The 22,117-nt window shown below is 54.5% G+C and overlaps 1 protein-coding gene across 3 annotated transcripts in view; it reads left to right on the plus strand.

Moving 5' to 3' along the window:
• Positions 1-22,117, plus strand: part of SPSB1 (splA/ryanodine receptor domain and SOCS box containing 1) — a 77,798-nt gene that overhangs the window by 10,352 nt on the left and 45,329 nt on the right. The window contains exon 1 of one of the 3 annotated variants that reach the window (XM_050788993.1): positions 12,496-12,514. The exons of 1 other annotated variant lie outside the window; for it this stretch is intronic. The gene's annotated coding sequence lies outside the window, so the exon portion shown is untranslated. Of the gene's footprint in view, positions 1-12,495; positions 12,515-12,779; positions 13,023-22,117 lie in introns of those variants that run through there. One more of the 3 variants, XM_050788986.1, reaches the window with a different exon arrangement.

The following is a 22,117-nucleotide window of genomic DNA, read 5'->3' on the forward strand; positions in this document are numbered from 1 at the left end:
GACCGTGTTTTCCACCATCCCGAAGCAGCTGACTTGAAAGAAGGGCAGTAGAGTCTTTTGAAGTTGCAATTACAACGCCAGCTAGGTGACAGTACTTTGTAGGGCTGGGGCAGGGGTCTTCAAAAGGCTGTATGTACTCTGTATCAGCATCCAATATATGGTGCTGGTTTCTACCATAGCCAGGATTCATGGGTCCAGGAATCAAGGGGAGGAAATGGGAGTGGCACCGTGCATCATATCCCCTAGGGACCCACTAGCGAAATTTTTACTTCCTGTTCCTGTGACTTTATGCTCTGCTGGCTTGGAGGTCTTCGTTCCAGAGGGAGGAATGCTCCTCCCAGGAGACACAACAGTGATTCCATTGAACTGGGGGTAAGGCTGCCACCTGGCCACTTTGGGCTCCATGTGCCTCTGGGTCAGTAGGCTGAGAGGGGAGTGATAGTGTTGGCTGTGGAAATTGATCTGGACTACCAAGGGGAAATTAATGTGGACCGCTCCACAATGGAGGTAAGGAAGAGTGTGTCTGGAGTACAGGATACTCCCTAGGGCATCTCTTAGTATTACCATGCCCCGTGATTAAGTCAATGGGAAATTACAAGGATACAATCCAGGCAGGACTGTGAATGACTCAGACCCTTCAGGAATGAATGTTTGGGTCACTCTGCCACTTAAAGAACCACAGCCAGCTGAGGTACTTGTTGTAGACGAAAGGAACACAGAACAGGACAGAGGGAGGTAATTAAAATAAATACCAGCTCCAACCACGTGACCAGTTACAGAAACAAGGGCAGAATTGCCGGGAGTACTTCCTCCCTATTTTGTTCAGAATACGGTTGTATGCATTTACTTGTATATTAGGCAAATATCAGTTTTCTTTCCTTTCTTCTTATTCTTAGAACATGTGTTGAGTCTATAGCAGTATTTAGGTATTAATTTTACATCATAGTATTTAAGTTATTGAGTATCAGAGGAGAAAGGAGTGAATGGCACTCAAGGACTGTACCCCCTCTCTGGAGAAGGGATTGATGTGTCTTTGGTATGTAGCATAGTAGTGTCATGATAGGTGGAACTATGACCTTGATATTGTCCTTGGAGATTAAGTATGGTTTAAGGAGATGCCAATGGGTGCCAGTTGATAAGGGGTGAACCTGTGATGATTGATTTCAGATATCAACTTGACTAGATTAAGGAATACCTGGATAGATGGTAAAGCATTGATTATTCTCAATGCTTCAGTATACACTGAGCCAATCCCTTTTCTGCGGAAAGGGAAACCCGGTGGTTTGGCATTGTGTAGAATGATCAGGCTGCCCCAGGTGTGTCTGTGAGGGTGGTTTCGGCATTTGAGTCACTCGGCTGGGCAGGGAGGATCTGCCCTCTATGGGGGCAGGCACCGTCCAATCAGCTGGTAGCCTGGATGGAATGAAAAGCTGGAAGAAGGGCGAATCCTGGCTCTCTGTCCCAGAGGTGGGACGTCCTTCTTCTCCTGCAGTCAGATGTCACAACTCTGGGTTCTCTGGCCTTTAGACTCTGGGACTCATACCAGTGGTCCCCAGGGTCTTTGACCTGGGGCTGAGAATGACCCCACTGGCTTCCCTGGTTCCGAGGCCTTCAGACTTGGCTGAGCCACGCTCCTGGCTCCCCTGGGTCTCCAGCTTACAGATGGCCTGTAGTGGGACTCAGCCTCCATAACCGAGCAAGCCAGTTCCCCTAACCCATCCCTTCTCATCTGTTTCTCCCTCTCGATCCTATGGGTTTTGTGTCTCCGGAGAATCCTGGCTAATGCAGTTATGGGCGCCTTAAGAATCTGGTGGAGAGGAGGCTGGAGCTGGAAGGCCAGAGAGATGGCGGTTCATATCCCTGACCTGCCAGTTGGGATGGACGCTGGTGGCATCTCCAAGGTGGCGTGGGTAGGCTTCGGTAACTAGTTGAATGTGGGGTGTAGAGACGGGTGAAGAACTGCAGGTGCCTCAGGTTCCCAGCTAGTTTGGGAGTCATCGTGAGTGATGACCTACAGGCTAGGGGAGTAGGTCCATGGAGGTGCTTTGAACCTGTCCCAAGTCGAAGTGGTCCGAGTGGACATGTCTGGCAACTGGGCTCAACGCTCAAGCAATCCTCCCACCTCAGCCCCCCTAGTAGCTGGGACTATCGGAGCACACCACCACCTCCAGCTAATTTTTAAATTTCTCACAGAGACGGGATCTCCCTGTGTTGTCCAGACTGGTCTCAAACTCCTGGGCTCAAGCAATCCTCCCAAAGTGCTAGGATTATGGGCATGAGCCACATGAGCTCACCCTCTGCCGCTTGGGTGCCGCTGCCCTATCCTGGCTTAGAAAGCTCTGGCCATTCCCTAGGCTGCACCTGCCTCCTGCGCCCAGACCCATCTGGCATTGTCTTCCCTACAGGGGCCTCTCCCACCTCTCCCTCTCTCCCTTGTGGCCCATATGCCCCCTCAGGAGAGTCCCTCTCCGCCCTTGTAGCCTCAGTCACTGTCACCTGTATTCTGCTGACCCCGTTTCACACTCTTCATGCTGCCTGGTCCCGCCTTGGCTGGCCCGTTCCCACCGGCTGGCCCACACTCCTCTCGCTTCACTTTCCAAAACCGGGTCCCCTCACACCTCCCCTCTTCCCAGGGGTGTCCCCTTCAGCAGGTAGCCCTGCCATCCGTGGTCCACCCTGTCACACAGACACATGCACCCTCAACCATGCCAGGGACAGCTGCTGTTGTGGGCAGCCCAGTGACCTGTGCGCTCCAGGAGGGCAGGACCCGGCCACGTGGCCGTTGTTCACTGCTGAGTCCCCAGTAGTTAGGTCCACAGTAGGTTCTTGGATACCTGTTGGATGAAGGAGTAACGGGAAGACTGGTGGCATATTGGATCCTAGCAGGGTCTGGGAGAGCTTGATGTGGGCCCGGGGTATGGGTTCTGGGGGTGGGGACTCCCCGTCACGGAGCTGGACTGCCAGGTGTTCTGTTCTCAGACGAGACTTCCTTCCATGCCCCCGTGGGAGGTCAGGAACTCTGAACAAGCCTCCATTCTCAGGAGTGGTTAGTGGACCACTTGTCATTCTTGCTTTCGTTCAGACATTTGCCGAGCACCTACTGTATGCAGCCAGTCTGCTGGGGCCGTGGATAAAAAGAATGAGGAAGCTTTCATTGTCTAGTGGGTGAGACAGGCCCATCTCTGCTGATGATAGTGCTCAGGGCATCAGAGGACACCGGTGGCAGGGGTGGCCAGGTTGGAAAGGCAGGAAGGGTGCTGGTGTGTGGCCGAAATGAGCGCAGAGAGGCAGGAGGGCCCACAGACCTGGGGACATTTGTGCAATTGCAAGTAACATGGGAGAGGGGTTTGTGCTTTAGGGAACGAAGATGTGTTGGGGACACAGCAGTGGTTTTTGAGAATCAGTCAGCAGGCTGGGTCCCAGCTGTGCTCCTACAGCAGGAGGGACCAAGACGTGGGGGCTCCTAGAAGGTGAGCCTTGCCCTTGATCCCTCAGGGCAGGGACTGAGGGCACCTCGGACGATTGCCTGTTGCTATCAACCACCTTCATTGTTTTGGGTGTGTCGAGGGATGGCGGAGCCCGGGGCCTTCCTAGCCGCGTCCTGCGGCAGTCGACTTTTTCGCTCTACGGTTTCCACCACGGAGAGCCTTTGGAGCACAGCAGAGCTGGGATGGGAGGGATACCAGTTTTCCTTTGTGATGCCCAGCCTGGAGGAGGTGGAGACGGATGGAGTGGAGGGGGCTGTGGGAGGTACATGGGCTGGGGTCCGTCTATAGTGGGGTTAGTGACAATAGCCACCAACCGGATGTGGCATATCTGAGCACGCTTCCAGGTGCTGTGCATGCATGAAGTCATTCATTCGTCATAGCATCAGTGATACCTATAGGGTAGGTACTACCCATTTTACAGATTAAAAAAACTAGGATGGCTCCGGGCCTCCCAGCCACCCAGGGGAAGAGCTGGGAGCTGAGCCCCAGCAACCTGGCTCCCAGTCTTACTCTTCACCACCATTCCCTGCCACAAAGAAGGAGCGAGGAAGAAATGAGCGATCCGAGAGACAGGTCAACAGAGCGGATGTCACTGTGGCTGGGTGAATAGGATGCAGGGGCTGCTGAGAGTCGGAGGTGGTCCCAGGTACATGGGGATGGGTGTCTGAGCTAAATGGAGAGAAAGTCGAGTCAGCTGCAAGATGTCCTGGATATGCAGATGTGCTCTGTGATATTGGCTAATTAGGGTGTCTTTTTTCTTTTTCTTTTTCTTTCTTATTTTCTTTGAGATGGAATCTCGCCCTGTCATTCAGGCTAGGGTGCAGTGGCACAGTCTCAGCTCGCTGCAGCCTCCACCTCCCGGGTTCCAGTGATTCTCCCACCCTAGCCTCCTCGGTAGCTGGGATTACAGGCACCCGCCACCACGCCTGGCTAATTTTTGTATTTTTAGTAGAGACAGGGTTTCACTGTGTTGGCCAGGCTGGCCTCGAACTCCTGAGGTGACCTGCCCACCTCGGCCTCCCAAAGTGCTGGGACTACAGGCGTGAGCCACTGTGCCCAGTTGTCTTTTTTCAATTGAGGTGAAATTCACATCGTATAAAACGAGCCATTTTAAAGTGAACAGTTCAGTGGCGTTTAGTACATTCGCAGTGTTGTGCAACTATCCCCTCTGTCTAGTTCCAAAACATCTTCATCCCCCCAGAGGGAAACCCCATCCACATCAGGCGTCACCTCCCATCCTCCCTCCCCAACCCCTGGGAACCGATCTGTATTCTGACTCAACGGATTTGACTCTGTGCTGGACAGTTCATATAAACAGAACCATACATTGCATGGCCTTCTGCATCTGACTTGTGGCTAATTAAGTTTTGCACAGAAGATTGAAGCGTTTCCTAAGTGGAAGCTGGATTTCCCGTCCTGGCTCAGTTGTAGAGGCCACGTGAAGGTGGGATGGAAGAGTTGGATCCAAACAGCTTGTCTAAGAGGTTGGCTGGGAAACATGACCACCTGTCTTTTTCTCCATATCCCTCGTCACCAGAGACTCAGCCACTATCCTCTTGGCAGCCAGTGATCTTGTTACTTATTTATATTTTTCCTCATTGATCTATTAAAAATGCCACCTGTTGTCAGTTCCCTTCTGAAGCCCATCAGCCGTTCCCATTGCTCTTACGGTGAACTTGCAAATCCGTGACGTGGTCTTTGGGGTGCGTGTGGCCCCTCCTAGGCTTACCCCGCGCCACTCCCTCCTCGCCGTGGTCCACCTCAACTGTGATGCCAGAGGTATCCCCATGGGGACTGATCCTGAGGCTGGGGATCTGCAACTCATGGCGCTCCTCCTCCTGGGGGCAGGAACTGTTTCCAGGATTAGTTGCTGACAGGGTTGCAATTTGGTGCCACTTCCAAATCCTGTTAACCTGTCTGGGACCAGAACTTCAGCTTTAGCAAGTTGCTTTCTTAATTCCTTTCCTTCCGGTTTTCCAATACATATCAGGCGCTGAAGGGGGTGGACTGTTTCATTTGACAGAGAGTGTGACAGAAGTGTGCTTAGGAGCTTCCTGCCTGTGCTCTTGGGGCAGTGATGCAGTTGCGCTGACTGGTGGCACCTAGCAAGGGGGCTGTTTGCCCTGGGCCCACCCTTGGCAGGGTCATGGGCACTCCAGCAGTAGGTGCTGCATAACCAGGGCCCCCTGGAGCCACGGTGCACTGACTGTGGGTTGGGGGACAGTTTGCAGAAAGGAGACGGGTGGGGTTGCCCCAGGCACGAGAGGAAACCTAAGCTGTCATCATCTGAGGGGCCTTCGACTCCCAACAACTTGTTCCTGCCTCTTCCCTCCCATGCTGGGGCTGGCGTTTAGTTTAGGGTGTCTCAGATCCCATCTGCTGTGAGTGTGATCCTGCCGGAGATAGCCTTCACATGTGTTGATTGAATGTGTGCCATGAGCCAGGCTCTATGCTTGCCACTATAGATGGGTTTTTAACCCCTAAACAATCCTGTGAGTTAGATGTTACCTCCCAGTTTATAGGTGAGGAAGAAGGACTTTTCTTTAGAAAGGTGTTCTGCATCGAAGGAGGTGGCACGGCTCCCCGGATGCTGGAAGGTGGGCCTGTTTTTCTACTCTGACAGTGGAACGTGCCAGTCCTGTTGACTGGGCACCTGCTGTTGCCAAGCACAGCTAGGGAGGTGTGTGATGCACCTCCAGGCCCCTGAGAGCCTGTGGCCCAGCAGGTGCATGCAGGAAACATGAACTCCCTGCCAGGAGCTGTGCTGGCACCAGTTCTGCGTGGGTACAGAGGGCCTCCTGGGACTGTCAGGAGGGTTTGTTCTAGGCTGGGGGGTTTCATGGTAGGGGACCAGGAGACTGGCTGCCATGAGGAGGACCGGGAGAAGGCTGCAGAGCTGTGTAGCAGGGAGGGCACCGAATGCCAGGCCCAGGGGTCATCAGTGGGCATGGGGTGTCCTTGCACTTCCACGCCATTCACCTCCAAAGTTGTTCCTGAGATGTGCAGATAAGCTAGACTCCCCCTTCAGTTCCTTTGTGCTCCCCTGCAGAGAGAGAGAGAGAGAGAGAGAGAGAGAGTGTGTGTGTGTGTGTGTGTGTGTGTGTGTGTCAGGTTCTCTCTCTGTCACCCAGGCTGGAGTGCAGTGGTGCAGTCACAGCTTAATGAAGCCTCGAACTCCTGAGCTCAAGCAATCTTCTCACCTCAGCATCCTGAGTAGCTGGGATTATAGGTACATGTCACAATACCTGGCTAATTTTTTAAAGTTTTTGTAGAGATTGGGTCTTGCCATGCTGCCCAGGCTCTCCCTTGCATTTAAAACGTGGTAATCAGGCTGGGCACAGTGGCTCACACCTGTAATCCCAGTACTGTGGGAGGCCGAGACGGGTGGATCACCCAAGCTCAGGAGTTTGAGACCAGCCTGACCAACATGGTGAAACCCCGCCTCTACTAAAAATACAAAAATTAGCTGGGCATGGTGGTGCAGGCCTGTAATCCCACTACTTGGGAGGCTGAAGCAGGAGAATTGCTTGAACCCAGGAGATAGAGGTTGCAGTGAGCCAAGATCGTGTCATTGCACTCCAGCCTGGGCAATAGAGTGAGACTCTGTCTCAAATGGATAGGATAAGATAGGATAGGATAGGATAGGATAGGATAGGATAGGATAGGATAGAATAGAAGTAACTGGGGACCCTGGCCAGTCTCCCTTGGGAGACCCAATTGAACTTCCTGGTCCTTTTGTTTGGCTGTTCCTGGGGCTCTTATCTGTCTTCTTGGGAGTTTGGCTGTAGGTCCTGGGCTTCTGGCTGGGGTAGTTTTGCCTGCTGCCCAGAAGCTCTCCTCAGGTAGGGGATGGTGAGGGGCCTGTGATGATGCCTACGCACCTGCCCTGGGAAGGCCGCAGAGTCTAGGCCCATCTGTGATGATACCTCTGCACCTGCCCTGGGAAGGTCACAGAGTCTAGGGACCATCTGTGATGATGCCTACGCACCTGCCCTGGGAAGGCCGCAGAGTCTAGGGACCATCTGTGATGATGCCTCTGCACCTGCCGTGGGAAGGTCACAGAGTCTAGGGGCCATCTGTGATGATGCCTCTGCACCTGCCCTGAGAAGGCCGAAGAGTCTAGGCCCATCTGTGATGATGCCTCTGCACCTGCCGTGGGAAGGCCGCAGAGTCTAGGGGCCATGCTGGTGGGACTTGCCTCTTGGGTTGATCCCAGGAAGCCTCATGCAATCTCAGGATTAAGCACAGGACTCAGACCACAGTGGTTTTTGTGAGGGGCAAGGCATCTCATGTGAGTTTCTTGGGGCACCTTCCTGGATTTCTAAGGGATGAGCTCCTGGATAGATCAAGAAGACCTGAGGAGCTGGGCACAGTAGCTCATGCCTGTAGTTCCAGCACTTTGGGAGGCTGGGGCAGGCAGATCAGTTGAGGCCAGGAGTTCATGACCAGCCTGGGCAACATGGTGAAACCCTGTCTGTACTAAAAATACAGAAAAATTAGCTGGATGTGATGGTGCATGCCTGTGATCCCAGCTACTCTGGAGGCTGAGGCAGGAGGATCACTTGAGTTTGGGAGGTCAAGGCTGCAGTGAGTTGTGATCGTACCACTGCACTCCAGCCTGAGCAATGGGAGTCAGACCTTGTCTTAAAAAAAAAAAAAAAAAAAAAAAGATCTGGGCAGCAGAACCTTGTCATCTCCTGCCTCTGCAGATGGGGGTCGGGGGAGATGAGTGTTTCTCCTGTCTGAGGGTCTTCTCATTTGGAGATTTGAAGAAAGCACTAATGGGAAAGGTCGCCTTACATTTGTGAAGCTTGGGGACGTCATCCTAAGGGGGCCACAGCATGCTTAATTTATTCTAATTCCATAATATATAAATTATATGTAAATGTCAGGGTTCTTCTAAAAGCAGTTCGCCATCTTTGGAAAAATGGAATGTTCAAAAAGATAAATATTTTTCCCCCTTCTTCTAGTTGCATCCTATCGGGCCAACTTTGAGCTGTTCGGTGTGAACAGACCCTTTCTTCCCCCACCTCTAGCCTCCCAGGCTCCCTGAAAGCCAAGTCCTCACCCCCACACCACTCTCAGGGGTGTCTAGACAGCGCGGGATAAAGGTTTTTTTTTTTTAAATGCCTTCATCATTCAGCCGGTATTCCCTGAATGCCCGCCCTGTCCTGGCTGTCACAGTGCCTACGCCGAGAGAGCCATGCCCAGACAGGGCCGACCCAGGAGGCTGCGTCCGAGCCGAGTCCTGACCCATGACTGGGGTTTCTTTCTCCCCCTTGATGGGTCTCAGTGCGGCTGAGGTTTTGCTTTGCTGTCCGCATTTATGGAGATTTTTAGAATGGAAAATTTCAAACACAGGGCAGAGTAGAGCGACTGGCATCCTGAACCCCACACCCACACCACCCAGCACCAATAATGTTCACTCGTCTCTTCACCACACACAGGACATCTTCCTTCTGGAAAGACCGATTGGGCTTAGAAATAGCATCAAAGTCCTGGAAAAGGGTCAGACTTGAACCAACCCTGGAGCCAGAGCAGTCTCACTCTTACCTCTTGGCTTTATTTTTTTATTTATTTTTTTTTGTGGGGCAGAGGAGCACTCTGTAGAAGATTTAACTCCGCTGCTTCTGGAAAACGGCAGGAGTAGATCCGGGTCAGCACCCAGGATGTTTCTGCCAGGGTTTGCCGAGTGGTAGACGTGAAACGTGGCTTTATCCACCACGTTTTGTGTGTTTGGGATGGGACCTCTATTTTCTCCCTGGAAAGGTGGGTTTGGTGCATCCCCAGGGGGTGTGAATTTTCTTGGTGGCACTGAGCCCTGTTTCATCCTCTGCCAGATGAAATAGCTATGCTCAGACAAAGCAAGAAAATGGGACTTTTTCTCTCCTTAAGCCAGCGGCTAAGTATTGAGATACAGGAGCCTTCACGCAGATGACGTTTTTGTCTTGGTGTAACCGTTGGCCCTGCCTGCCTCTTGTCGCCCAGGCTGGAGTGCAGTGGCGTGATCATAGCTCACTGCCCCTCGAACTCCTCAAGTGATCCTCCCTCCTCAGCCTCCTGAGTAGCTGGGACGACAGACACACGCCACCATGCTCGGCTAATTTTTATTTTATTTTAATTAATTAACTTTTTTTCCGAGGCAGAATCTCACTCTGTCACCCAGGCTGCAGTGCAGTGGCGTGATCTCGGCTCACTGCAACCTCCGCCTCCCAGGTTCAAGCGATTCTCCTATTTTATTTTTTAGAGCCGAGGTCTCACTGTGTTGCTCAGGTTGGTCTCGAACCCTTCCTGGACTCGAGCAGTCTTCCCAACTTGGCCTTCCAAAGCTCTGGGATTACAGGCACAAGCCACTGTGCCCGGTCTCTCTGATTTTTTATGAGACAAAGCAGGGAGTCCCTGACCTTCCTGAATATTGTAGGCAGTAAGCGCTAACACAAGGTTCTTTCATAACAGCCCTGTGGAGGAATTATGCACACGCCATGCAGTTCACCTGTTGTAAGTGTATACATTGATGATTATTAGTGCACACATATGGTCAGGCAGCCATGGACGCCGTCCTAGAATTCATTTCTTCTTCCTACCTCAGCATGCTCTGCGGGCGGAGACTGGGGGAGGGCCGCATTCTCCCAAGTTTCCTGAGTGCTGCTGGTAACACAGTCAGGTGCCGGCTCGGAGTTTTGCTGGACGAGCAGCTCATGAGCTGAATTTTGCAATGATCAGATGATCGTGCATGGACTCATCTCATTAAATTGGCGCGGTTTTGGTTTTCTTTGGGTTTCATTATTATTATTGTTAATTGATTTTTTCAACCTGGTCAGTCTTATTGCAAGAGGGTCGCAGTTTTGGAAGGCGCCTAGGGAAGGCTGCCTGGTTGGAGTTTGGAACTGTGTGGAAGGAGTGGAGGTGAGGTGGCCAGAGGCAGTGCGTGCCGATTGTCCAAAGCCAGGCCCAAGGCCATGTGTCCCTCACAGACACACCTTTTCCCACCGGCTTTAGAACAAGACCAGTTTGCTTGATGTTTACTGAGTGCTTGCTCTGTGCCTGGCACTGTTCTGGGCACTACCCACACATTAACTTATCGACTGCTGCACAGAACCCTGTGTAATGGGGATTACTGTGCCCATTTTACAGATAGGAAAACCAAAGTTTAAAAAAGTCAAGGCTGGGCACGGTGGCTCACGCCTGTAATCCCAGCACTTTGGGAGGCTGAGGCGGGTGGATCATCTGAAGTCAGGAGTTCGGGACCAGCCTGACCAACATGATGAAACCCTGTCTCTACTAAAAAAATGCAAAAATTTAGCCAGACGTAATCCCAGCTACTTGGGAGACTGAGGCAGGAGAATCGCTTGGCCCTGGGAGGCAGAGGCTGCAGTGAGCCAAGGTCGCACCACTGCACTCCAACCTGGGCGACAGATTGAGACTCCATCTCAAAAAAAAAAAAAAAAAAAAAAAAAGTGAACAAGACAACTGGAAAATACCCCGAAATGCCCACCTGACATTTTCAGCGTCTCTGCTGGGCGGGGAGTAGATCTGGCCATGCCCCACTAAATCCTTCCTCCCTCCCACCCCCAAGTATACAAGGCAACTCTCTGACTTGGAAAGCTGGAGGACTGCCTGTTCGGCAGTCATCTATCCTGGTACGTTCCTGATGGGAAGACGGGCACCGGGCTGCCTGCTTGTGGGCATCTAGACCCCGACTGCCCACACACCTTCTGCAGACCCAAAGGGCTGAGATCTACACAACGAGGCCGTTCATCACCAAATGGAGAGAGAGGCAGGTTAGCGAAAGGAAGAGCAAGACCCCAAATATTTGCCTCTGCTCTTCATCTAGTAAATCACACGAAGAATTGCAGAAAGTAGCAGCCTCATCCCTGAGTTTCCCTGGGCCAGACTGGGGCATAGGTCTTCTTACATCGTCTTGTTTTTCTCCAGGAAGAATCAGCCTTGAGTGTCAGACTTGAATTACTTATTCCCAAGGGACACTTCCTGTGGCCATTTCTAGTGGCAAGTGTCTGAGATTGTGCCCCTAAATAAAAGTAGGGTTTTAAATTGGGTCACAAACTCACATGCCCCCAGGGGTCGGGAAGGAGGCACAAATGAGGGAGGCAGCCAGCAGGAGACTCCAGGGCAGGGAGAGGACTGCGGCAAAGGGGAACAGCATGTCCTGCACACAGGAGTGGCCTGTCTTACCTGGGGGAGTGGAGTCCTTGGCTCTGTAGTATCCCCTTTGAAGTCAAGAATCCAGACTTTTTAAAATGTTGGCAGATAATGCAGTGGAATTTTTGTTTGTTTGTTTTTAAAGACACAGCATTGCACTGGTTTAAAATACAACATCTGTGGGATGAATCTGCCCTCTCTGTAGAGGTGAGGAGGGCGAGGCTGAGAAGCTCAATGGTGCTGGGACAAGAGCTGTAGCTGCCAGCACCGGGCCTGGCCCTCTGCCTGCCTCCCCATGCCGCATCACGGGCAAAGCAGTAGGGCTGGGAACCAACTCAGCAGATTCCACTGTGACAAGAGACCCCATACTAGCTCCAAGGGACACAGCCCTGTGCCAGTCTCAACCGCCCACCTTCGCTCTCCTGCAGGAGGGCATCTCAGCAGCAGCCAGGACTTTGTGGCTGTCTTTTGGGTGCCAGGCACAAAGCATCTTGTGTCATTGTCTCTTGCAGTCTTTACAGCGCAATACACACACCTTGTGGTTTCTGCTCTCCCCGTTTTAGAGATGAGGAAACCGAGACCTGGAGAGGCCCGAGTCACATGACGGGGTGGGAGTTGAATGTGAATGTGACTCCTGAGCTACAGCTTCTAACCAACGAGTGATGCACACTCTGAGGCCCACGGGGAGATGTGCATGGCACCCTCGGCCTGATGCCAGTGACCTTGCCCTCCACCTGTGGGATGCAGCCTCGCTTCGACCCTCTACCAGGGCATCACGTGCAGCGAAGAACACTGAGTCGGGAGTTGGTGGGGGGCCTCAGGAGCACAGGCAGCCCCACCTACGGAGGGACCGCACTGCTCACAAGGTTGCTGACTAATTCTCTTTGCAAACGGTTCAGTTTCACATGCTTGAGTTTCCAGTAACTATGTGGGTGGATTTGTTTCATTTAAGGGGAAAACAAAACAAAACAAAACATGGAGTTTTCTTTCCCAAGAAGAGGGCTCGCCAATTACGGGTTTCACGCGTGCGGCTCCGGGCATCCTGGTGCAGTTCTGCAGCCAGCGGGGCCTCTTGGCAGACGGGCTCGGAGGTGGAAATTGCTTAGTCATTTGCAAGCCGGGACCAGGTGCCCAAGGTCAGGGAGGTGGTGGGGACGCAGCGGCACAGTGGTCTCCGGGTCCTGCTGAGGGAACCACGGTGGTCCTGTGTTCTTCCTGACTCAGCCTTGCCCTGGGCTGGCAGGGGGCGGGGACCTGGGCGAAGAGGAAAGTGCCAGGTCAGACAGCTGGCCTCCCTGACCCTGGGGCTCCGGCACCCCCAAGAGACCTGGCCTGGGAAGGAGACCCTCCCTGTGGGCGAGTCTCCTGCTTCGGGTGAGTTGGAGATGGGGGTGTCGTTTGGCATGCTAGACTGTGCTAGGGCAGAGGTGAGAGACAGCCCCTGGGGGACAAGGGAGGGGCATGTGTGCACTTGTATTTATGTGTGTGCATATGTGCTTGTGTGTGTGTCTGTGTGTGTGTCCCCACACAGGCTCAACCAGGTGGTACCGGTACTCACCAAGCAGAGCAGACTTTGATGGGCACAAGGGCAGGGTCCTAGGGGGCTGCTGCTGGGCCAGGCATCACCCCTTGAGGTGCTAGATAGTGAGGAGGTGGGGGCTGATCAAAGCGGGTTCAGGGGCTGCCATTTACGAAAGGCTGGTAGCGTTTTGCTACCTTGGAGCCCACCTGTTCCCGCCACCTCGGGGCACAGGCGCAGGCGGTCAGCCGTGACTCCCGGATTCCTGTGGGGTGGCACGGGCCTTTGTCAGGACTGTGGCTGCTTCTCCAGAGGAGACCGCCCCAGAAGCGGCATTGGGTCTAGGTCCGGGGGCCGAAGCAGCTTCGAGCCCAGCTTGAGAGGTGGCTGGCCTTCCGCCTCGGTACTCCCTGCTCCTATTACCTGGCCGGCCCGTGTGACCTCTCTGAGCTTCAGTTTCCATCTGTGAAATGGGGCTATAAGAGTGACCCCGGGTGGAGGGAGCTGCCTCATGCTCTCTTTCTGGTCGCAGAGATCCCAGGCCTGTGGCAGGGCCGGGCCTCACCTCGGATGCACCTTCCTCCTTCCAAGTGGAAACACACTGGAATTTAGAATCCTTAACCTGGCCTGTGAGGGTTTGCTTCCTGTGCTCTTGGGAAGGAAAGAGAGAACTCTCAAATAATATATTATTCTAGGCAGAGGGTGATAAAGGTGATCAGAGGCCGGCAACGTTCTGGCCTTGGGGATCAGGGTTTACTCTCAGCAGGTGAATCTGGGAAGGCTTCCTGGAGGAGGTGATGCTGAAACTGGGCCTTAGGATGTAGAAGCACTGGAGAGGGAGGAGGAAGGGAAGAAGGGAGTAAATGTCACTGGTGGAAGGTGGCATGTGTGTGCAAAACCACTGGGAGTTTTGATGATAGCCGGTATATAGTAAGTGCTTGAAAAAAGTCATCGCCAGAATCGATCCGACTCCAGGATTTGGTTTAGGTATCTGGGAGAAGGGGTGTGGGGCGTGTGGTAGAGATTTTCAGACCACCAGGTGAGAACAGACAGGTTTTTTGTTTGTTTTTGAGACAGGGTCTTGCTTTGTCACCCAGGCTGGGGACAAAGCTCACTGCAGCTTCTGCCTCCCAGGCTGGGGATCCTCACACCTCAGCCTCTTGAGTAGCTGGGACCACAGGTACGCACTACCATGTCTATATATATATACACACACACACACACACACACACGCACATATATATATATTTATATTTTGTATTTTGTATTTTTTGTAGAGTTGGGGTTTCACCATGTTGCCAGGCTGGTCTCAAACTCCTGAGCTCAAGCAGTCCACCCTCCTTGGCCTCCCAAAGTGCCGGGATTACAGGTGTGAGTCACCAAGCCTGGCCAGAAAAGACAGTTTCAGAGCCTTATGTAGGTGATTTCCGGTGGTGAGGGAATCAAATTTTTTTTTTTTTTTGAGCCCCTTAGATTGGCTGGTTGCTTCGGTGGGAGTTTCTTGCTTCGTTGGCCCCCCCATTCGCTCCTCAAGTTTGTTAAGGGCCCCTGTGTGCCAGGCTCAGCCCGAGCATCTGTGGAGCCAGAGGAAGCTGGGTGGACAGTCACAGGTTTGGTGACGCACCAGGTGGGGAGAGGAAGCAGCTGCGCTCATTCCCCTTTCCGGGCAGGTTGGGGAAACCTAGCGATTGTTTTGGGAAGCTGCAGCTTGGGGAGAGATGACGTTTCCTGTGGCCCAGTGAGGGTGGGGCCCTGGGGTCTGGGCTGACAGTGGGCAGTGGGGGAAGGTGGGTGTGGGCACCTGGAGGCCCATGATGCCCCCAGATCCTCCACCAGGGATGCAGCCGGCAGCAGAACAGTGACAGGTCCTCCGCCCGCTTGGGTCTCTGCCCGCCCACGCCTCCCTTGCTGGTCGTCCTCTCCGGCCTCTGCTTCCTTGCTTTCTTGGCTGACAGTGTAGGACCCTGCCTGAGGCACAGCATTTCCAGGCTGCCTTGGGGACAGACAGGGAATGGGGACAGCGTCCTGTCCTATCGCCCATGAAGCCCCCCTGCCATGTTCCTCTTTGTCCCCAAGGCCACCCTCCTTCCTCCACTCCCACGTTTCCAGCATCCAGGGAAGACCCTGAGTTTGGAATCTGGCTTCCGACCCAGATCCTGGACAAGTTACTCAGCCTCTTTGAGCCTTGGTTTCCACATCTGTAAGAACGGGCGTGAGACTTACCTTGTGGAATCGTGCAGATTGACCAAAGCTAGACTGTGTGGCCAGTGCCTCAGTGGCAGCTGTTTCTACCATTTAGAGGATTGTTCTTCTATCCATTCAGCAATTCGGGCAGCTCACTCAGATCAGGGCCTCTGTCAGGCTCTGGACATACAGCAGGACAGGGGTCCCTGTCTCCAAGGACTCACTGCATGTAGTGGGGGACAGTCACATGAGCTGGTGATTGTAACACAGGGTGACAAAAGAGGAATCCAGCCTGGGGTGTCCTGCAGTGAGTCCTAAAGACGAGGTAGGGCCGGGTGCAGTGGCTCACACCTGTAATCCCAGTACTTTGGGAGGCTGAGGCGGGCACATCACCTGAGGTCAGGAGTTCAAGACCAGCCTGGGCAACATGGCAAAACCTGTCTTTACTAAAAATACAAAAAAATTAGCCAGGCGTGGTGGCGCACACCTGTAATCCCAGCTACTCCAGAGGCTGAGGCGGGAGAATCGCTTGAACCTGGGAGGAGGCAGAGGTTGCAGTGAGCCAAGATCATACCACTACACTCTAGCCTGGGCAACAGAGTGAGACTCCATCTCAAAAAAAAAAAAAAAAAAAAAAAACCCAAAACAACAGCAACAACAACAAAAGAGGACGTAGGACCTGGGAAGTGGGGGGACCAGGGGGGTGGCACAGGGAGGGCACCAAGGCAGGCAGCATTGTGGGCTGCAGGTCAGTGTGTGGACACGTGTGCGCTGCCTTGGCTGTGGCATGTTACTCACCAAGGTGGGGAACACACCCAGCCCTCGAGGGTCAGGTGCTTTGCTTCTCCTCCCTCCTCCGTCCTCCCTCCTCCCTCCTCCTCCCTCCTCCTCCCTCCTGTAGGATCTCGAAGTACAAGGGTGGGAGGAGGCCCCGAGGCCCTGCTGTCCCCGTGCCCTCCTTGTGGGACTCCTGGGCCCTGTGCTCCCCGCTGAAGTTGAGTGGAGGAGGCGGGGAGCGCTTAGGTCAGGCCCTCCGGCCTGCGTGTGCCGTGTCTCATGGTGGCTGATGTTCTGTACCAGGCTGCTATTCCGTTCTGGCTGATGCAGAGGATGCTGCGGGAGGCCAAGCCTGCTCATCTGGCCTGGCCAGATCTGCGACGCAGAGCAGCCCCCAAAGGTCGGCTCCAGTGAAGGGAGGGGACTACAGGGAAGTTGGCCTGGGGTGGCGGGTGACTGGTTCCATGAGTCTTTGGGTGAGCCCTCACATCCACACCTGCTGTTTCTGTGGCCGCTGGAGCTGCTGGCCCAGCCACTCTCCACCTGGCTTCAGGTGGGAGGCAGCCTCCCTGCCTATCCAGCCCCAGACCTCCTGGGAGGACCATAGCTGGCTCCTGAGCTGGCCACCTGCAGGCCTGATCCCCGGGGTCAGAGGCAGGACCCTCACCTTCTCAGAGGGGTGGAGGGGAGTCTGTGCTTCGAACTCACTGGGCCAGGTGTGTGTGCAGCTGCACTCACCTGCTCAGGGCAGTCCGCCAGGGACCCCAGGTGCCCAGGGTTCTGCTTCTCACCGGCCCCACCACCCACTGTAGTTTCTATTTGTCGTCCTCCTAAATTTGCATGGCAGAAACTTCCTTCTACAAATATTTGCGGAGCACCCACTGTGTGCCAAGCATTGTTCTAGGCAGGGGATTGCAGCTCGACCAAGACAGACTGCAGGGCGGTCATCAGCCATTATTGCCTCTTGGACCAGGACTGTCCTCTGTGTCTGTGTCACCTCCCCCACCCCAGCCAGATGGCTGAAAGCTCCTGGGGACTTTGCTCCTTTCACCTTTCCTCCCCCTGCCCTGCCCCAGGTGTGTGCAGATAGGGGGTAGCCCCATCTCCCCCATTTGATTGGGAGGCCTCTCGAGGGCTGGGAGAAGCCATTTCCCTTGGCGTTCCACAGCACGCTGCTACTGGGATGTTTTGTATATAGTGGCCTCGCTCCGTGCATCTAAGTTATTCCTTGATAGACAGAGGAAGCAAGTAGCCCTCTCTTCCATTTTACGAGTATTTGGAGCAATGGAGCGGGAGAAACTGACTTGCCCCAAATCTCTGATCCTTTTCTAGACGTTGCCCTATCCTGGTGACTTAGGGTCGTGACCGCACCCTGGGCTCGCCTCTCTCGGCTCTGACTGGCCACGACCTTCCTTTTGAAGGTACCTGGAGGGTGGCTCTGTGTTTCTTGCTTCCTGGTGGGGGATTTTTATTTTATGTCACTGGTGGTTTGGAAGCCACAATGTCCTGTACCAGGTTTAGCAGGATGGAGTTAGAGTGAGCTCTGGCCATGAAACGCTGGCCTGATGGGGAGGGGCCAACCCCCCCAACCCCCCCCAGGCCCCGGTGGAAGGCCCCCCTCCCCTGCTTAAAATGCTCCTGAGTCCCTGGCTGCCACTCTCCAGGCCAAGGCAGTGGGAGTTGCTCTGCGGGGGATTCTGGCTGGAAAAGGCAGCCGTGTAATTACAGGTACTGGAAATAGTCCTGTTTCCCTTTCAGCCTTTTCCTCCTTCCCCTCCCCCAAAAAGAAAACAACAACCAAAAAATCCCCCAAAAACACAAAGCTGGAAAAAGCTCTTAAACCTTCTTAGTTTAGTCTGCAGAGGCGTCTCAGGCGGTGGGCCTTAAACATTTACATTCTTTGGGCTTAGCTGACTCTTTCAAGCGTCGAGTTTCTGGGTTGATGGCACATCCAGGATGAAGCAAGAACTCCTTACGGAGAAAGCACGTGTGTGCAGGGGGTGGGCGCCGAGCTCCAGGGCCCATTCTTGGGAGAGAGCGGATCCTGTGTGATTTTACGAAACTTGTCCTGACCTGTTATTCATCACCTTGGTGCCTGATAGAGAAGTGTCTCCGTAGTTCTGTTCTCCAGACCTTTACTGAACACTTACTGTGTGCCAGGGATTCCGCTCAGAACACGGAAGAGGGCGTGTGAGAGGCTGATGAGTCAGTGAGGGAGACAGATGCATGGGCAACTTGCTAATGCTATATTTCATCACATCTGAGACCTGTCGACCGTGAGCTTCACCTTTAAAAAAAAAAAGAAAATAGTGCTGATTGTCACTGTCATGTGCCCTTGACTCCAGGACCAGGCTGATGGCAGAGATCTTAAGATGTGAATCACATGACTCTGAGTCGCTGGGGGAGGAGGACTCTGAGAGGCTGGGAGACTGGCCGGGGCACTGCAGAGCTCACGGGAGAGGCTCTTCAGTGGCACAAGTATCTCGGGTGGTGCGTTATGGGCAGAGTGGGGCTGGGGAATGTGACAGCAGCAAGATTCATACCCGTAGGTGCCGTTGAGGAGTGATCCTGCTCTGGGCTCTCCAGTCACCTATAACCCTGCAGGGGACAACCACAATGTCTGTTTCACAGATGGACCACAACCATCCCCAGGTGGTGTGTACCTGGGAATCGCACTGGGCAGGTGATGTAAATATGTGCGCTCCTGAGCACCCATCCCAAATAAGGGGCTTGAATAGTTCTTTATTAACGACCCACATTCCCGGGACTTAGCTCCTGGTGATCAAGGCTGGCTCCTTCTTTGTCTTGGACTCATCTCTGTGGCTTCTCTTTAATCAGCACTTAAAAATGCAGCAGGCTGAGTAGTGTACCGGCATCGTCTCCTCTAATCCCCACATCATCCCAGTGAGACAGGGCTATTAACCTCAGTTCGCAGGTGGGGAAACAGAGGTTCAGAAAGTCTCTCAGGTTATAGCCGGGTCAGGGCAGAGCTGGGGTTAGAACCAGGGTTGTCAGCTCCAAAGTCCGTGCCTAGCTCTCATTTTTGCATGTTTCAGCAGATTCTCTTTGGTTATTCCTGTCCTGAAAGGCGCCTGCTCACCTGCGCGATCTGTCACCTACTGGGCTCTTGGCCAGAGGCATTTAAAGCCCTAATCTGATGGTTAATTGAGGAGGGATGGCAATCATGATGAGGGCTCAGGGTTCGTAGCTGATGAGTTTTCTTTCAAGCCCCTGAGAAGTGGCATCGTTGCGGACAGAGGTGGGAGGTGGGCTGGGGAGAAATCTTGGGCCAGATTCTGGGGAGACCGGGACCACCTGCAGGTTCCACTGTGACTGGAATGTTCTGGAGGCTGAGGAGAGCCAGCACCCAAGGTGGCAGGTGTCGGAGAGGGACGGTGACTCGGAGGTTGGGTCTTGCTCTGGCAGGTCTGATGGTCAGCGGGGGCAGGCAGCCCTGACGTGGAGGGAAGCGCCGTTAGGTCACCAGACACCTCGAGCCCGCACCCACCCCACCCGCCCGGACACTCTTCTCAGCCCCTTTCTTTTGTTGTCTGGCTGCGTCAGACGTCTGGGCTCGCAAGGAGGTTCCTGAATGGGCCTTGGAAATAGGTCACTCCCTTCCCGTGCCGCCAGCACTGACCCAGATGTGACCTTCCCCACAGTGACAGTGTCTGGCTGTCACTCTTTGATGCCAGTGGTGGACGGGCCAGGCGGTCGCCCCTCCCCAGCTCCGGCCTTCGCGGACTTTGCCACCTCTGCAACCGCCTGCCGGACATTCCTTCCCGCTGCCATGTTGGAGAGGGGTATCCACAGGGCCTCTGTCCCCGCACTCAGCCTTTTTGCTCTCATGAAGTACCCTGGCTGGGCTGGTGGCTTTGAGTGTCTGGATGAAACATTCTAGTTCCCGCTGAGCCGAGGGGGGCTGTGGCTCCACTGGGCCCCTCTCTGGCCCCAGCCCCTTGGCGGGGCACTCAGCAGTGGATGTGCCCTCCGTGGAGTCGCTGGGGACTTTCCACATCTCCCCCTGGCTGGCTGTGGAGCCTCCCTCAGGGCCCGTTGGCAGAGATCTCAGGGGATCTCAGAGGGTGCTCAGCCTGGCGCTGGGTACCAAGGCTGACCTTGAAGGTCAGAAGTCAGCGGTGGACTGTGCTGCCCTCATGGAGGCCCGGAGCCCTGTCCACAGGCAGGGACTTCATTGAAGCTCAGTGTTTAATCTTTGTGGAATCCAGATGTGAACGAAGCGGAGAAGGGAGAATGGCAGACGCGCCTCCCTGCATGGAGATGGTCTCGAACACATGGCTGCCCGTGCATCTCCAGGCACCGAGAGCCCATGTTGGGCAGATTCTGGGGATTTGGCCTTTGGAGGTCCCCCAGGTGGCTGGTCCTCCAGGCCTCAGTGAGACAGTGCCATTTTGCTGCCAGTTTCCAGGGTGTTGAGGAATACATTTCTTCTGCTGTTGCCCATGGACGGCAGGGGCTGCGCCATGTGGTACCTTGGAACCAGGGCCTTCTCCCATCCCTTCCTCTTGGATCCGCCCTCTCGGTGGCCCATGGGAAATTCAGGGGGTCTTTTCCTGCAGGAAGGAGCCAGGGTGCAGACCCGGAGGAGGTGGGCCGCTTGCGGGTGACTACCCAAAGCTCTCCTTCACAGCCCAAACTCGGGCTGCGGAACCCTCCTCGGGCCAGCCTGGTTGCTCTGAGCCTGATTGCTCCGTCACGGCCCCACCTTTTTTCCTAGGTTTTTCAGTCCATATCTTTTTTGTGTGTGCCAAAGTGGGGAACCATATTTCTGGTAGATAATCTCGTATTTTTCTCCTCCGGCAAGTGGGCGCCTCTGACGTGGCTGGAATGGGCCCTGGCGGGAGGGACTTTGTCTTTATCACCATGTGGAGCCGGCACGTAGTGGGACTCACAGCTCTTCATGGTATGGATGAATCGTGCTCCGATTAGCCGTTGGTGGTGTGCCATCTGCGGCTCTGCTCTGGTGAGTTCCGCTGCTGTCCTGTGGCTCAGCACGTGGTAGGTCCTCAGTGAGGCTGTGATGAGCGTGGGGGCGTCTGGTGCCTGGGTGCACGTCCCTGGCTGTCCTCCACGGTGTCTGTCTGTGCCCAGCCTCTGGAGGGTCGGCTCGGAGGGCCGTGGGCCCAGGACTCGGTGTGTCTGACGAGGAAACCAGCTTGGGTGGGGAGGGGGAGTCAAGACAAAAGCCTGGTTGTGCCCTCGGAGAAAACCCAAACCTGGGTTTCCCTGAGGCTGAAACTGCCAGTGGCCGGCCTGTCTTGTTCCTATAAAGGGCACTTTGTGTGTGGCTCCTGGCAGGAGGCAGCGGCCAGCCAGCGTCTCCTGGAGCCCAGACTCTCTCTGGGAAGGAGCACGGCCACCTCCGAGCCACGGCTCACTCTGACAAAAACACTTGTGGCCCTGGACTTCTTAGAGCCGCCACCGGGCCAGACAGTCGTGTTTGGGACAAGTCTGTTCGCCTGGCCGTGGAGCCAGCATGGTCTTGTCGGATCCAGACCAGACACATGCTTTCTTGGAAAACTGAGTGGAGTGGGGGAGCAGGGACACCCGGCTGGTGGATCGGAGGCGCCTGTGAGCAGGTCTGTACTGGGTCTTGCTGCCGCTGCCTCCTGAACAGACAGCTGGTGCGGATGCAGTGGCCGCACTCGGTGGAAGCTGGGACTCCAGAGCTCAGCACGTGGAGTTGGATGAAGCTTCCTCTGCTCTCACTGCAGACTGGGCTTCCCCCAGCCGGGGCGCTGGGCATCCAAGAAGACCTGTACTCTGCCTCCACCAGTGCAGACGGAGAGCTGTCCCTGCTCCCTGGGTCCTCACCAGCCCTGCACGCTAGGGACAGTCTGGGCTGTGTAAGATTGAGCTCTTGCCACCTTTCGGGAGTGAGTTCTCAAGGAATGAGGGGCCTGGAGGGCAGACCTGGGGCAGGAGAGCTTTGGATCCAGTGGGGAAGGTTCCATAGCAGGTCGGGGAC

The sequence above is a fragment of the Macaca thibetana genome, chromosome 1 (assembly GCF_024542745.1).
Source record: "Macaca thibetana thibetana isolate TM-01 chromosome 1, ASM2454274v1, whole genome shotgun sequence".
Taxonomy (NCBI): domain Eukaryota; kingdom Metazoa; phylum Chordata; class Mammalia; order Primates; family Cercopithecidae; genus Macaca; species Macaca thibetana.